Source organism: Parasteatoda tepidariorum, chromosome 10 (genome assembly GCF_982258835.1).
Source record: "Parasteatoda tepidariorum strain Cologne lab strain chromosome 10, Ptep-v5.0, whole genome shotgun sequence".
Classification (NCBI taxonomy): domain Eukaryota; kingdom Metazoa; phylum Arthropoda; class Arachnida; order Araneae; family Theridiidae; genus Parasteatoda; species Parasteatoda tepidariorum.
The window spans coordinates 5451702-5469670 of record NC_141764.1 but is presented as its reverse complement, the minus strand read 5'-3'; the positions used below and the strand labels follow the sequence as shown (position 1 = coordinate 5469670).

The following is a 17969-nucleotide window of genomic DNA, read 5'->3' as shown; positions in this document are numbered from 1 at the left end:
TAAAAATTACTATCTCTTTCAAACAAATTGGAGTTACGAAAAAAAAAGTTCAATAATGAAAAAGGCTCTTACAGATTTCAAATCTGCAATTGCATTTCAATAAAAAAATAAACTAGTACACGTGGTAATTTTTATAAAAACTTTTGCAATAGATCATTCTTAAACTAATAATCGAATCTTACTATCTTTTTTTTTATTCCATCGTAAGTATATTCTGTGGTGTAGAGAACATACAAGGTTCAAGTACCAAAGTATGTTGTCTACACCACAACCTTCTACATTATTTTACACACCTTCATAGTTACAAGTTTTTAAGTCTTATAGTTTTCGAGCAAACGAAACAAAAAGTAATATAAATATCAAAAAAATGTGGGAAAACAAAATTGCAAAAATATCATTTAAAACTGCAAAACACTTTCAAACAGAATAAATTTTATTTTTTTTATTAAAAAAAATTGTGTGAAGTTCGTATACTAACATGTGACGTTTCACAGTTCTCGAACTTATGATTGAATATTAATTACTTTACGAATTTTTAATATAGAGGAATAATATTTTCAACCACGTATAATTATCAAATCAAGTGAAATCAACTAAGATCAAAGACGCTGTATGGAAAAAGTAGTCATAAATTTCCGTCGCACTAGAGCTGTTCAAAGATAGCTCTTGGTCTAGGAATCATCCCGAGGGTCAATAGAGGGATTCGCTCCCCCGCTTTAATATAAACGACATGATAGAAGAAGTTGGATAGATAAGGATCTTACTGCAGCTTAGAGCGCCGTTAAACTTTAATCCGGACCTGGAGCAGACAAGTCTTGCCATTGTAACCGTCGTTAAACAGCCGATCCAAATTTTTAGTCTTACGACTACTAATGTTCAACTCAGTAGCCATGTCATTTTGAACCTAATCCAGAAGACAAGGGAACCTGAGATGAGACCTGAATCAAGTAGTGGGAGACATTTGCTTTCGTGGGGGACTTTTTGATGGAACTAACCCACATTTGCGTTACATGGAGAGGAAAACAACGGAAACCTCCCACGATTAGCCTGATGGCAACGGGATTTCAACCACTAAGGATATTTTTTCGTCAGCACTGTGGTCGGTACGAGCCGGGAGTGGAATTCGTATCGACTAGCCATCGATGGGATTCGAACCCAGTTCACCTCATTGGAAGGCGAACGCTCTACAACATACGTGTAATGGGCTTTTATTGGGGAGATTTTTTATATACCTCTTATTTGTATTTATTTTTAAGGTACTGCATTACAATTCTAACCCATTGATACACGAATGTTAACAAGCACAAACTGTGCTAACCCATTGATACACGAATGTTAACAAGCACAAACTGTGCTAACCCATTGATACACGAATGTTAACAAGCACAAACTGTGCTAACCCATTGATACACGAATGTTAACAAGCACAAACTGTGCTAACCCATTGATACACGAATGTTAACAAGCACAAACTGTGCTAACCCATTGATACACGAATGTTAACAAGCACAAACTGCGTAAAAACAATAAAGCTGCACAGTATCACCTGAATAATTATGATTTTACTTAGAATCTTTTAGCGCGTCTAATAATTTGGCCACAGAATGTAAGAAACTTCCATGCAAAAAAAAAAAGCTAAGATCTTTTCATTCTGAAAATGCACTATTCTGAAACAGCAACACTGAATTTCTCAAGATCCGCTTTTTGCATCTTTTGCACTAACTATGACAAAAAAAAAAAAAAAGCTTGATGAATGATTTGTTTTTAACTTATATTAAGTTAAGATACTAAAAACTAATTTTGTATCTGCAATGCGACTCGGTTGATCGAAGTGTTTCTGTATCAGGAAAAACTATCTTTCCAAATAAGTGCTTCCTTATCGCCTGATATTTCTGAAACTGATAATCACCCTCTCCCCAGATGTATTATTTCTGAAGAATCATCGGTGCGTGAACACCAACGACAGGGAAATCTCACTCTCTCATATGATCATTTACTTTCCTTCACGAAGAGAGTTGAATGATCATCTCTCTTTATATGTTGTTTCCAACATCCGGAGAATCTCAAAATAAAAATGTAACTCAATTAAAGCTTTTCTCAACTAAATGGAACTTTTAGAGTTTCATTTATAGACGGATCATCAGGAATAATTACAAATCGGTATTATTGATTGTTATCGTCAATTATTATAAACCGAAAAGGAAAAAATTATATCCTACTCCACTGTTTCTCAATGGGGGCGGTGAACTTGTTTTGGGCATAGGGAGCATGTTTTCTCATTCAAATTTAATTTTAAAAAACCCAAATAAAATTATTAAATTAAGATTAATTTCATAAATTAAATTAATCTGAAATTGATATTGAAGCGAAAAAGATTAAATTAATATCAGCAGTCTGTTTAGAAGAAATTTGGGTCCCCTTCACAAAATATCTTTTCATAAAAAACGGACAATTCACAAATTTGTTTATCTTCATTATTGTTTTGTTAATCGAATAAACCCTTCCCCCGGGGGGGGGGAGACGGTTCGAGACAAACTAAGTAGTTTCCCTAAGTTTAAATTCCAAATGTAGTATTCTAAGAAAGTATTTCTAATTTTACAAACATCGTGTGTGCGCATTCTTATTAATATTAAATCATATTTGATTTGTAAATAAATAATTGAGCAATTTATATTTATTCATAAAATGAATTAATTGAATAATATGTAAATAAAAATTAATTTCTGGCAAATTTTTATACAAAATATTATAAATTTAAGAATTGTTTAAGTTTACTTCATGCATAACACATTAAAAGTTATACATTACTAAGTTGTGTTTTTAAAAATGTCAATTGAAATTATCAAAAATGAATATTCTGTGTTGAGCAGTATAGGCTAAATATCAAATATTTGTATGTTGCATCTCTAATTTAGTAGCAGCATTGTTGGGCAGAATCTTGTATCTATTTACAATTTAAAAACTTCTTGAAAAGGTTTTCAGCAATTTTTGCAATAACAGGACCCTATTTGCACAAATTTACAAAAGCAGGACCCTGGTTGAAGGAATGTGACTTAACGCTTATTTTATATTCACAAATTATGAATTGTTTTTTTCACAATTTTACAAAAACAGAACCTTTCACAAAATATCTAGACAGACCCCTGAGTATAATAAATTAAGATTATCGGATTCACCATTTGTACCAGCGATAAAACGAACTTATGCGACACATATTCTAGAAGCGCTTGTGTCAGATTTTTGTCTCTGACTCATTTAAGCCATTTGGCGAAAATTGAAATGCATGCGCTTTCAGTATGTTTGATTTGACCCATTTTTCTTATGATGGTACTTTCTTTCAAATCCCTTGTTTCGATTCCATTTCATTGTTTATTTGGTCAGGTACGTGAGTAAATTAGTTCTTTATCGTAAATTATTTATTAATTTTGAGAAATAGTTGATTTTCGTCCATCGTTTGTATTTTGCTGCCGCCATCAATGTCTGTTAACAAAAATAAGTGTCGCCAGTGCAGTGTCTCGTACTTGAAGTTATGATTTGTTCAATCACCGTCGAACTCTCAAATACTCATGTGTTTACTTTGTAACAAAATTTTATCTAATGAGGGAAATCAACTTTTTCGCTTGCAGGACAAAAAAATTCGTCCTGATGTACAAAATAAAGATTTACCATTTTTCACGATCACCAAAGACAAGTTTTGGAAGGCACCTTCAGTCTCATGCTAACTAGCAACAAAATGCGACGATGATTTGATAGCCTCTTATAATTTATCAAAATTAATTGCTAAATCTGGGAATCTTTCATACCATCGGCAAACTGCCGGCTGTCAAGGAAGTTTTAGAAACAGTTTTACACTGCGGTGAATTAATTATCGACTATATCAACCTTCATCTATCAAAAGGTACCTCATGATAGAATTGAGTTAACATGTCTTATATACTAGTGATTTGTTATTTAACATTTGTAGTGGTAGTTACGCCACATTACTCCCCTTCCAGAATTTTATCTGTGATAGAATTCGATGAACAATTACCACTAGTTGATTAATGCTGTTTATTTATTAATTTCAATTTTTGCTCATTATATTTTTTTTCCAAGCATTTCGCTCATTTTTTTAATTTTTTTTTATAGCTTTTCGCTATTATTATTTTTTTCTAGCATTTCGCTCATTATTATTTATTAACCGGGAGACTTTATTTACTTCACCGGATTTCTCTCTTTTTTTTTGAGCAGTATATTTTTTTAAGCAAATCAACTGTTTAATGTGGATTCATCCATCAATATTGACAATTTCTTATCACGTCCGTAGGTCACCAATGTGGGGGAATTAATTATCGACTATGTCAACCTTCATCTATCAAAAGGTACCTCCTGATAGAATCGAGTTAACATGTCTTATATGCTAGTGATTTGTTATTTAACATTTGTAGTGGTAGTTACGCCACAACACCATCCAGACGCATCTAATGTAATCAAAAACATCACATTAAGCATCGCCAACGAATTGATGAGATGACTGAAGACGTTGAAGTTTCATTTTATAAAACCGTCGTTGAACAGGCGACCCAATTTTTATGGGTTTACGATTACTAATGTTCAACTCCGTAGTCTTGAAATTTCGAACCCAATCCAGAAGACAAGGGAACTCCTGGATCGAGTATTGGGAGAAATTTGCCTTCGTGGAGGATATTTTGATGGCGCTAACCAGCATTTGCGTTGCATGGAGAGGAAAACCATAAACTACCACGGTTAGTCTGACAGCAGGGGGACTCTAACCCATGATCCGTCTACCACTGAGGATATTTTGCATCACCACTGTGGTCGGTATGAGCAGGGTGTGGAATCCGTATCAACCAGCCATTACTGGGATTTGAACCCGGTTCACCTCATTCGGAGGTGCACTTTCTGGTACAATAATCGCGAGCACAACTCGCAAGGCCATAACTATGCCGGGGCACCGCCCTGAGTACCCGGCGTACAAGGGAGCCCCATATATATGAGGGTTATTCAAATGAAACTTGGTCAGTGCGTCTAACTTTGGAGTAGACGTAATGGGGAGTCACGTAACTGCTTGTATGGCAGCACCATCTATTGGTAGAGAGACTGACGCATGCGCAACGCTTGACGTTGCATAGTGACAGTGTAGTTGCACGCCGAAGAGAAGGTCGTTACACAAGTTATCGTCCACTACGGAACATGCAGGGGAGTAAGCAGGAAAGAGTGCGGTGAGAAAGACATTGCAACAGTTTTGGTGGGAAACGCTTAAACATCCACCATCCAGGCCTGGATTCGACAGCAGCCTACTAGCTTCTTCAAAGGCTAATGTCGCAGTGGGATAAATGTGCCAACAGTTTTGGCGACTATTTTTGAGTATGTGTACACTGGGTATAACTACATTTGTGAGTTAATAAAATCGTTACCGTTACTTTACACTAGTGAACGGGTTTCATTTGAATGCCAATCATATATATATAGAAAGGAAATTGTGTGAGGATGGAATTGCTGAAAATTTTCTTTTTTGTAATTGCATATCTACTTTAACATGAAGGGAAGGGTAAAAAACGGTTAATAGAAGAGAAATATTTCTCAAAAGAACAAACACGCTTCGTAGAGTTGATTGCTAGCACTCTCTTTATATTGTGTCTCACTTAGTTGTTTCCTCTACTATCTAGAGTCAGACCCAGTGGCGTGCCAACTGGGCTCAGTGGGCCCTTCTAAAATTTAAGTGATGGGGCCAACAAAGTGTTTCGCTCCTCCTAAAATTTAGACACTCACAAAAATAAAGTCAAGTAAAATTGGTAATTAAAAAAAGCTTTTTTTTTTCAATTTCGATAATGTGCTTTACATTTTCTGATATTTAGTCGTTAGCCAAGACAAAGTCAAGTAAAATTGGTAATTTTAGAGTTAAAAAAAAGCTATTTTTTCTCAACTTTGAAGCTATACATCAAGTTGGAGAGTTTATTTTGTTCTGAAATTAAACTAAATGGGCGAATAATGTGGTTTTTGACATTTAGAAAAGTAATAAAAGTAGAAAAAATACTTTATTTCCAATTTTTACTCTATTTTCCGGTAGAAAGCTTTATTTTCTTCAGAAATAGTAATGAGAGGGCGAACAAAATGTTTAGCTCCTTCTGAAATTTCAACGTGAGCAAAAATAAAGTAAAGAAAAATTGGTAGTTAAAAAAAGTTCATCTTTGAATCTATTTTCTAAATAGAAAATTTTCTTTTTCTCTAAAATAAAAGTGAGGGGGCAAAAAATCTGTTTCGCATCTTCTGAAATTCAGACATTTACAGAATAAAATCAAGTAAGAAATTTTAGAAAGAAAAAAAAAACTTCCGAAGCAACTTTCTAAACAGAATACTTCATTTTGCCGTTTAAATTATAGTGAGGGAGTAGAAAACTTGATTTTCTTCTGATATTAAAGTAAGGGGGCAAAAATATGTTTGTATCTTCCGAAATTTAGACTTTTGCAATAATGAAGTCAAGTAAAATTGGCTGTTTTTTAATAATATATTCGAAACTAAATTAAAAAATTAAAATTTAAAAAAAAAAAATCTCATTCCAATTCATACTTTTAATACTGTAGCAAAGATAATATGTTTCACAGGTAGATGAAAAAAATTTATTGAGAAACTTGAGCACTTTCAATAATTACATTATTTAACTAGTTTTAAAAACTAGAGAACATAGGACGTCCATTTCATTTTAATAATTTTTAAGTGACATTGACTTAATATTAAATTTGTTCACTTTATTTAAGATCAGGATTTTGTCCACAGTGGGAAAAACCACGAAGAAAACCACCCCAAAGAAATAGGTTTCTTCCAACTTAAGTGGAAGAAACTCTTTTTAAAAAACAAATATGAAGTAATTAAACAGTTTTTAATTGCAATCCAGTTGAAATAGTAGTGGTAATATTCCAGCTATTTAATGTATCATTTTTAAATAAATGAAAACTAAAAAGTTAGAAAACTTTTTTTGGTTTTCTTAAAAAGTTAAAATAATAAGTTTTTCAATATTTTATTTTAAAAAGTATAGTAAAATTTAAATTTATAGTTCCATAAAGAACAGTCAAAATAGCACAATCAAATTTTATTAATAATACCAAATTACCAAATCTTAAAATTAAACGAAGATGCTAACGAAGAAAAAGAAGAAATGAAAACACATATTGAATTCTCAATTACAAAGAGCTACTTCTTATAATCAAATGATGTTAAGTACGAATACTCCAACAGACTCTTAAATAAAATGATATATCGATTTTTAAATTCTCCATACAACTGATAAATATATAAACAAAGTTTTTTTTTTCTTAACTTAACGTGATAAACTTCAAACTTTCTGTTTCTGTATCAAATTTTATTTTGAGTTATTCTTATAAAAATTATGAAACAATTGCATTTTTAGTTTCTTTCATTTTGTCCAGTTTTTTCAAATTTTTCCCAGTTTCTTCCACTGAACTGGAAGAAATCTTCTGGATAAAATGCCAACGATGTTAAACATAGATATTTTTGTGATAAACCATTTCTACATAAACATTTATGTTTATTTGAAGTAATACCGTCGCTGCCAATCTACCACTGCAAATCCACCACCCCATTTCACTGCAAATCCAATGCTATTTCATTACTTACATGTTCCACTTTCTTTCAGCGTTTGCTCTTACACTGGCAAACAGGAAGTCATGTGATAACGGGGAGCTCTTCGAAGAACAGGGTGCGTAGCCAGATTTTTCAACAAAAAATAAGCACCTTTTAATTATTTTTTAAACACTCACAATATTTTTAATCACTTTCCCCCCAAAAAATTCATAATTAGGATCTGTGCAATAATAAAAATTATTTTTTTCTATGGCTTAAAGTTCTTCATTTATAAACATAAAATCAATAAAATTAAAAAATTTTACAGAATCATGATTAAATAAATAATTTCTGATAAATATTGTCGAGAAAATTTTGAAAATCACGCATTTTTTGTAATTTAGAACCACAAACAGAAGGTCAAGAAAACTGAGATGGGCACAGTAGGCCTTGGCCCTCTATGGGCTGTCAAGCCACTAAGTTTAAGCACTTTATACAAACCCCGAATAAAAAAAAGCATCTTTAAGGGCTTTTAGAAAATGTAAATCAAAAATAAGCACCTTTAAGCACTTTTTAAAAATGCTACGCACCCTGAAGAAGCATATTTTTTTTTCTTATTGGTATATGAGAAATTCATTAGGTTATACCTTAAAATGAGGATCGCAGCAAGCGGGCTGTTACAAGAAAGAGCAGCAACGTAAGAATTAAAGAAAATGCAAGCGATCGGGAAAGCGGGTAAAAAAATAGATAAAATAAGCTTTTGCAAAATGCAGAAGAGATTGCAGCTATGCAATACTGATTCAAATTATCAATTAAACTCAAAAAACATCTTTTTTCATTTTGTAACGATTGCAGGGGTGATTGTGAGCCCAACTCAAAAATCCTGAAAATTTCACGAATAAAATCCTTATTGATGCATTTCAAAAAATTAATGTCTTTATAAATTTAAATCATGGATATTTTCAGAACATGAAATTCTAACTAACTTATATGCAGCATAATTTAAATGAATAATTATGTATAAGGTTACTTTTATCTATAATCATATTGTTTATTCTACTAGAAGAAAATATTTACAAATGAAAGAGATGCCAAGTTTAAATCCCGGGATTTTTAAACAAAATATACAAGAATTTTCATATACATAAATGTGATCGACGATTTCTTGAGACTTCTGGAGCTTGGATAGCGAAAAATCCGGATTTTTTCTGGAGCACAATCATCTTTACGATTGTAACTGGAAGAATTTAGATAAATAGTAGAAAATTAATTATATAAAACACTTTTTCAAGAAAACCAAGTTTGTTTTTTTTTCTTCAAAGAAAAAAAAAACGTTTTGTTTAAATTACATTGGATTAAATTGTGGTTAAAACCAACTTGATTTAAAACAACCCTCCTTACACTTAATAATTTGGACTCTATCAATAATAATATTCACTTAACACTTGCACTAAATACTTTTTATTGGTACAGATTACATCACTCTATATTTACCTCATTTTGATATATTTCACTTTCCTTACATTTACAATGTTCGCAAACTGAATAATCTAAAACAAAACAAAAAAAGTATGTATAAATTTATCACCACATCAAAAAAGTAGTATTTCATTTGTTGATTCATGAAACAATTCGTAAACCAATTCAGAATGAAAAATAATACAAAAATAGCAAAGAAAATATTAAAAGCAAAATTATGGGACTCATGCACAAATAGTTGCTGCAATGCATGTGGGTATCAAAAATAAAAAAAATTAACAACTAAATGAAAGATATTGAGTTAAAACAATTTTATCAGTCACCAGCTAAGATAAAAAATGGGAAAAAAAACTAAAGTATGCTTTCAAAGAAGAAAAAAAAAGTCTCCATAATTTAAAAAGTCAGATCTTGTCTTTATAATCTCAATAGGTTTGCTTCAAAATATTTCTTACCTGCTTTTAAAACTGATCGACAGCCAAGGCAGGCACTTTTCTTCTGCGTAAAAGCTGACAAAGCTCCAATTTTGGATGTAACTATAGTTTTAGTACATGTATGATTACCACCTATAATTGAAAAATGTTTTTATACATATTGTACAACCAGCATATAGGAAAAGATATGTTCAATGACTAACATACATATAAATTACAGAAAAAGAATTTTCAGAACAATCATGTAAATAACTGACACTAACTTATGTAATTAAATAGTTTATCACTTTTGAGCTAATTATTATGATATTATTATTTTGCTGATTTATATACTTTCATAATTTACTAATGTACTAAAAACATAAATAGAAAAATATTATAAACTAATTAAAAAAGGTAGTTTATTGTTAGTTTGCTAGTTAGTGAACAAAGAAATAAAAGAGAGAAAGGGCGTAATTTGATTTTAAAGAAATTTTGTGTAAGAAACAGTAAATAATGCAACTAATTAGTTCGTTTGATTACAATAAAAATACTATACAAATGAAGTAAAAAACAATAATACATTTATAAACCTTAAATTTGTCAGGAAAAAAGGAATCAAAACACATTTATGGAGAAGAATAGATTCTGCTTTTTCAGCAAGCACTGGTTCAAATATTCGTAACAATGTTTTAGATATTTGGTTTTCTAAGTAATACTGCGTAGAATGTTATTTTCTAGCACATAAATCGGATCTTCAGATTTCAAATAAGCAGCTGCCTTTTCACTTGCAGCTATTATACAAGGGTATTTTCGGACAGGTAAAGTATTTTTGGAGGAATTCAAAAAAATGGTGTGTGGCTTAGAAGATGAAATCTATAGCTTTATCACTCATATAATGAACCTGACATTATTAACTTTATTAAACGACAAAGAATAAAATGGGCAGACCACGGTATCAGAATGGATGAAGACCGTACCGCAAAAAGAGTTTTCAATGCCAGACCAGTTGGCACACGAAAAAGAGGCAGGCCGAATTTGAGATGGATAGATGGCCTAGAAAAAGACCTTTTGGTCTTAAAAACTAGAAACAGCTAGCAGGAAAAAGGTTATCCTGAAAAAAACTTCTTGAGAAGACCAAGGCTCAACTCTGGCCTGTCGTGCCATGGATGATGAATTTAGTTTGTTTCATACATGATTGCACATTAATCCTTTAAAACCAATTTTGGAATGAAAGCATGGATATGTATTTTGTTACTCTCAGTCTCAGTGATGTAATGTTCTGCAAGTTTTATAAATTTCATCTAATATCCCAAGTACAATCTGAATCGCTATTATAGATTGTTTCGAGGCCATTCAAAAAGTAAAATAAGACATTGGAAAATGGGTTTATAGCTCTATATATGATAACCTACTTAAAATTTATACTTCGATAAAAGTATATTTTAAAACTTAACAATGAGCCAGCTCAACATGAGCTTGTTTAGCGGCATATTCTTCATCTGTTTTTGCAAACTCTTTAGTAATGACTAATTGTGATATGTCTATTTGGTTACAAAGCAAATCTGCTATAGTTTGCTTGGCATAGTCACAAGCACCCTCTGGATCCCTAAAATCAATTCATACTACACAACAAAACTGACAATAAACTATAAAAATATATCTTACTATACACTAATATTTGCGCACATAAAATAAAATCCAATAAAACCCCTAATAAGAATTTATTAAATGATCTAAACCTTATAGTCTATCTGATACCAATCTTTAAATTAAAATAATTAGATAAATTGATGTGTATAGTGAGCAAAATAGTTAACAACTTGGATAAATTTGATCTAATAATTGGATTTACATGTATTAAATAGGACTCCCTCTAAGTTGTTTGAAGGCCTAATAAAAAATATGTTAATTAATTAGGGAAGATGATATTTTAAATAATGGCATCAGATACAAAAATGTATTTTCTTTGAATAAATATAATTTTTTTCCCAACAGATTTTGATTTTTGACCCAGAACATGAAGGGGAAAAAATCTGGAAAATAGGATCTCAATAGTTTAGGTATGAGAACAATCTAACGTTTGAATCCTTCGATGTTAAACCAATAAACTGATGCCACATTTTGTATGCTTTAGAATTAAATTTTTTCTTAACTTTTTATAAATTAATTAACAAAAGGTAAATTAATAATTATTAAAAATTAATTTTTGCATGGAATTGGATAAACAAGTTTCATAATCATTTACAGAATACTTTTGATTTGCTTTATATGGAGAGACCTCTGATATGGAGAAGTACGCAAAATTTGAAATAAATTTTAAGGGGCTTAAACTACCAACTAATTTCCTGCCTAAACTAGTCGCACCCTATTTTTCAGATTGCTGCATCGTGACGGTCAAGAATATAAATACTTAAATATATTTATATACATACATGCATACATAACTGCCATCTTTCACTCTTTCCGAGAGTGGATTTTCCAAGTGGTTGTAAAACAATTTTACAAAAAACAATCTTACACAAAAATATATTTATATTTCGACCAGGTCGAAACTTGCAATCCTAAAAACCATTATGTTTTTATATTTTTGTTGCAATTTTTTACATGTAGTGCTGGTCAAACTCATTTATAATTATCATAATTCAAATGTTTAATGGAATAACATGAGTTTCACTATTACTTTAAATATGAAAATAAAATCTTCTTGGAAAACCAGAAGAGTTGGCAGCTATATATATATATAAGTTTATGCAAAAAGGGATGCTTTTGTGTCTGATTATGAAACTTAAAATATTGTAAGCACTAATTCATTAGAATTTAATGTAAATGGAATACAATGTACAATGGAATTTAATGTAAATTAACAATTCGACTAGCTGGTGCGCTCAAGTGGAACTCTGTGCTAGGTGGCTACGCAAAGTTACAGTTCGTTTTCCGCATGGTGCAAGAAAAATTTTGACTTAAACCAACTAACACATAAAAAATGCCAAAATGATTTTGTTTTTAAACAGTCCTAAAACAAAACATTTAACAACATATTCATCATTACAATAATTAAACTTTCAAAATCAAAAATTCTGTGGGGAGAGAAATTATAGACAATGTCAACCTTCATCTATGGAAAGGTACCCCACCATAAAATCGAGTAACATGTCTTATATACTAGTGAATTGAAATTGTATATTTGTAGTGGTAGATACATTAAACATTTCCCCCCATGTCTTTCGAAAATAATATGCCCTACAATTCCAGTTTATCAACAAAAAAAAACCCTTTTTTATTTACTAGAAAAAAAGCAATCTTCAAAGATTTTATTCTATTAAATATTTATAATTTTCTTTTATTTTTATCCTTACACTCTCTGTCTCCCAAACATATTAAAAAATGTTTGCACATAAATGTTATTTTTAAAAATACTAAAATTAAAAAGGTTTTAGAAGGTTCCGAACCTGTCGATAAAGAGTTTCTTTAAACAAGAATTGATGAGATTTGCAACCAAAGGACAATTATCTCTTCTCGTAGTTTCAATTCCTTTGCAATCCATTTTATCATGGATTTCTGGCCTCATAAAGTAAAGATCAGAATATTGCTTGGATAATAAACCTAAATAAATAAAAAGAAAAAATGCTTAATTAAATTCCTTTTTTTACAATGTAATAACTTAGTAACATTCAATATAATAACATTATAAAAAACCTTGTAAAATTTCTTTAAAATAGGGCTGTAGAAACTGCGCTCCTAAATAGTCAATTAAATTTTGTTTCTGAAAAAGGGAATTTCATCTAAAGCACGTTTGCTGGTGGCAGAGTTTCAGTTATTCTGTTAAAATGACTATAAAAGAATAAACAAATTTAAATACCTGGGATCGTTTATTTACTGAAACTAATGAGATAGTGTTAGAAATTAGAGCAAGGATGATTACAGGAAGCAAGTGCTACTAAGCTTTACAAAAATTAATGAGATTTAGTTATGTAAATATTAAACTTAAAATACTAATAAATAAGGTGATTGTTTGACCCATTATGCTATATGGATCAGAGAACTGTTCTTTTAAGAATATAGAAAAGGAAAATTTTAAGAAAGATTTTTGGCATAACTTGTAAAGATTGAACGATCAGAAGTAAAGAGATAACAGTAAACACCAGCTATATTAAGAACTACAAAAATAAAAAGAATCCAATAAATCTAACCAAACATAACTTAAGAAGGGACAAAGGTGCTAAAGTATTACTTAGACAGAAAATCAGGAGGGCTCATATAATCAAAAATGTAATAAAATTCCTTTGAACTAGGGGTGCACAAACTGAGATTTTCTAAAACCAAGACAAATTAAAACAAATAGTAAAATTTTGAAATTAAAAATGTAGTTTATGTACAATAAAAAAGAATAACATTAATTATGATACAAAACAACCTAGCGTACTTACTATAATAATTACCACTATACTACTATAATAATTTTTAAAAAAAACTTTAAATGTTTTCAATTGAAAATATTACATTCATACAATATCATAGACATACACACCTGCAAATACAACAGATAACTTGTTGTACTTAATTTTTATAACAAACTGATATTGTTCGCATGTTAATATACTTAATGCTCAATTGAAAAAATATGCATTGCAATCCCACAGAGCTGAAGCTATTAATTTTTTCTGTGGACAATTCTGAAATATAAATACAGTGAAACCACTCTCCGTTCCACAGTAAAATGGTCAGTACTTCCATTGACTTCAAAAGGTACATGATTTTTCGCAAACAATTTTAATTTTCCTCAGTGTCATTTTCTTGGTGCCACTTGTGCTGGCATCATAAATAAAATTTAGTGTCAATAAAAATGACCCCTACGGATAGAATTGAGTAAAAACAAATTTACCAATTACGAATGATAGAACTATTTTAAATAAATAAACAATTATGTTTTTTGTTTAAATTTGCATTTAATTTTATATCATAAAAATTAGTTTACTTTAAAAAATGAGAGGTTCGTTTGGTTGAGATGCTAGTTTTATCTAAATTAACCTTTTTTTCTAATTTAACTTTTATCTCTGAAACTAAAACATTGATGGCATCGTCTTTAGTGCACAATCTTTTTTTTTAATATATTTTTGGCACAATACATTTTTTTAAATTCTAATATTGTAGGCAATATTCTTGCATTTTGTAGGCAAATGCAATTTCGAATTTTGTAAATCATTACACAAATTAAAATTAGTAAATAAATTGAACGATAATAATAATATAAAATTCATACATAAATTACAAATCGTAAAATCCCTGCAGTAACTCCCAAAATAAAGATCACGAGAATAGGACTCTGTAAAAATGAGATACTCACATAAGGGTATGTAAAATATGGTGTTCTTTTTTTAAAAAAATAAGCGAGAAAAAGTATAATTTCTAGACTGAACTATGTTTTAAACTTTGGTAATTACTGAAATTTTTATTTTATATTAATAGTTTGTCATTACAGATTTTTTTTTAAAAATCTCAAATCTTCCTGTCTGACGCGCAAGAAAGACTCTTTGGAAGAAAAAAAACTCTGCAAAAAAAAAAACTTTTTTCAAAAAATTATGCAGAAAGGAAAACCAAAATTTTCCCCTTCCAAAATGAAAAATCTTTCTACAAAGACTCTGTAACATTCTGCTAGAATGTCGCTGTAATTCTGTCACAGGGCTTGTCAATATGTTTTCATCATTTTTGCCATTTACTAATTCAGGTGAAGGAACACCAGGTTACACTGAAATACCTTTTGAACCATTACAATTGAGTCTTAGCATGTGAAGATTCAATCATTAGATCATAAGTTATACAAGGTGGTCCATTTTTTTAGCGCACCGTACACCATATATTTGAGTATATTTAAAGTAATGTGGTAACAGTAATATTTTTCACACACCCATTCGATTGAGTGTTCATAGCAAAAAGTCATACACCAATTGACACTTCAAGAATAAGAACTTGCAACTTACAGTCAACAAAATTATTAGTTTTAATTTCCTGTCGCTCACTACATCATGTTTGAAAAGAACTTTTAAACTACACAATCTTAAATCTACAACTTAAGTCAATTAAAAGCATTTTTTATTTTTATCTAAGAATTTAAATTTAAAAAAAAACTCACTTTTTCTTAAACTTGATTTGTTTAAAGTACAAGAAAAAAAATATTCAATCGATAAATATAAGATTAAAATAATCTTACATTAGTTGGGTTTGAAAGTTTATTTATTGAAAAGAGATAAAATTAGACATTTTTTAAATTTTGACATACACGGGAAACATTTGCCTCAAATTTTAATAAAAAAAATTTACTATTATAACTAAAATTAAATACTCTTTCCTTTTTAACATACTTTCATTGAGTCAGCTACTTATGACTAAGCCCAAAAAAATTTAGATATTTATTTTCTCAATTTATAGACATGAAAGTAAATAGTTATCTCAAAAGAATATATTTTAATGCTTATAAATGAATAAAACTTTTTTTCTTTTCAAAAAATTGTTTTGAAAGTTTATTTGCTTAAAATGAAAGGAAAAAAATACAACAATTAATAGATGCATTTTTAAAACAATCCACCATTAGTTTGATTATAAAGTTTATTTATTGAAAATTTGCATTTTTTAAATTTTAAGAAATGGAGAATTTTAATAAAAAAAACTGCTTCACATTTCAATAAAAAAAAAATTTACAATTCAAACTTAATAATAATACTCTTTTCTTTTTAACATACTTTCAATGAATCAGTTACTTATGACTAAACCCAAAAGAATTTAGATTCAGATATCTATTAATATTTATTTTCGCAATTGATAGACACAAAAGAAATTAATATATGAATGTTTATAAATGAATAGAATCGTTATTAACCTTTCTTAAAAGTTGCGATATGACTTTAATTTGTTGATCTCTCAGGATGCATAGCCAAATCTTTCAACAAAAAATGAGCACCTTTCAGTACTTTCTAAGCACTCAAAAAAAATTTTAAGCACTTTAAACATTAACAAAATGCAAAATAATTTTCAAAGACTTTACAAAATTATGATAAAATAACTATTTTCTGACAAAGAACTTTTTTCTTGCTTATATTAGCCAATGTAAAAAGATCAGATAGATTCCAGAGTGTGGAAAATGAAGTATGAAATTGAGAATATCTTGCAAAATGCAGCAGAGTTGCAGATGAGAGTGCAATAATCTCACCAAACCCAGCTCAGTATATGCACATGCGGATCCGCAAGCTTTTATGAAACAAGTAAAATGATTGGCGCTTTCATACCCTACGGTTCCACGCTACGCCAAAATAGATTGTGGTTGAATGAATTGTGAAAACGTTATATAAAACAATATGAAAATAATGCTTTTGCATAAATTTCAATGAAAATTTAGACCATATTTTCATCAAAAAACTATGATTCCTTTATTTGTAATGTGAAATATGTATCAGATTTTCTGTGCCAAAAAATTATTATTAAATGAGGAAGGGAACATTTCAGTTTAACTAAAATGTGAAATTTTTACAGCAAATAATTCTAATAGGTGTTAGAAGTATTTAACTCAAATCTCAATAAGTGATTACTGTTACCGACAATTTTAAGACTGGTTATTTTCCAGGCATAATAAAGGAATATTCCAGGTTTTTTGTAAAAAAATTGCAACTCTTCCTGACTATTTCCTGATTTTTGGAGTTAAAATAAACTTCCTAACAATACCTGGTTTTTCCTGTTCTCCCTGAATGGTGGGAACTCTGTGATTAAAATTCTGATTTCGGGGAGCACTGGCGACCTAGTTCATAAATATTCAATATAAAAATGGATAGCAGTTTGAATGAAAGCGAAATTTTTTGACATTTTAATTCTAATACGTGTTTTAAAAGTTTGATATAACATATCTTTTTGTGCATATTATGTAAAAAGTTAAGGACAATGTTAACATGCTATGAAAAGTTTTATTGAAAATAATGCAATAAATTAATTTTTTAAAAAATAATTTATGACAAACATAAACAATTTTATGTATATTGTATATGCAAAGAATATACAGAATATTTCCATAACTGTGAAATTATTTTTTAAAATTAATTAATTTGTTTGTGAAATTTTACTGCGAATTCTACAGTGAAATTAAAAAAAAAATATTGCAATATAGTTGTTGCCCTGGCCATTAAGGCAAAAGGCATTTGTACTCAGTTATTCGGAGTGTCTCACAAAAGACTAAAATTTATACAGTTAAGGAGCCTCCCTCAAGAAGTTGTCACATTTCGTCCCAACTAAATAAAAAAAATATTATAAAATGGATAGTACATATTTTAATAAGCTATATTTTTAACTGTGTGTAACATTTAATAAGTTACATTTTTAACTTTCTCAAATGTTTAATGTGAATCCTCTTATTTATCCTCTTAACACACAGATGTTTTGAGAAAAAACGGCCAAAAAAAAAATTTTTTTTTTATGTGAAACAATCTATTCCACTCCTGGTTCAACTTTTCTTTT

The 17969-nt window shown here is 29.8% G+C and overlaps 1 protein-coding gene across 8 annotated transcripts in view; it reads right to left on the bottom strand.

Annotated features, from left to right (window-relative positions):
• Nucleotides 1-17969, bottom strand: part of LOC107454616 (uncharacterized) — a 63899-nt gene that overhangs the window by 26619 nt on the left and 19311 nt on the right. For 2 of the 8 annotated variants that reach the window (XM_087154218.1, XM_087154220.1), the window contains 3 exons: nt 12923-13076; nt 9513-9623; nt 9076-9131 (listed from right to left, as the gene is read on the bottom strand). The gene's annotated coding sequence lies outside the window, so the exon portion shown is untranslated. Of the gene's footprint in view, nt 1-8608; nt 8819-9075; nt 9132-9512; nt 9624-12922; nt 13077-17969 lie in introns of those variants that run through there. The other 6 variants (XM_087154221.1, XM_087154222.1, XM_087154223.1 and 3 more) reach the window with 4 other exon arrangements.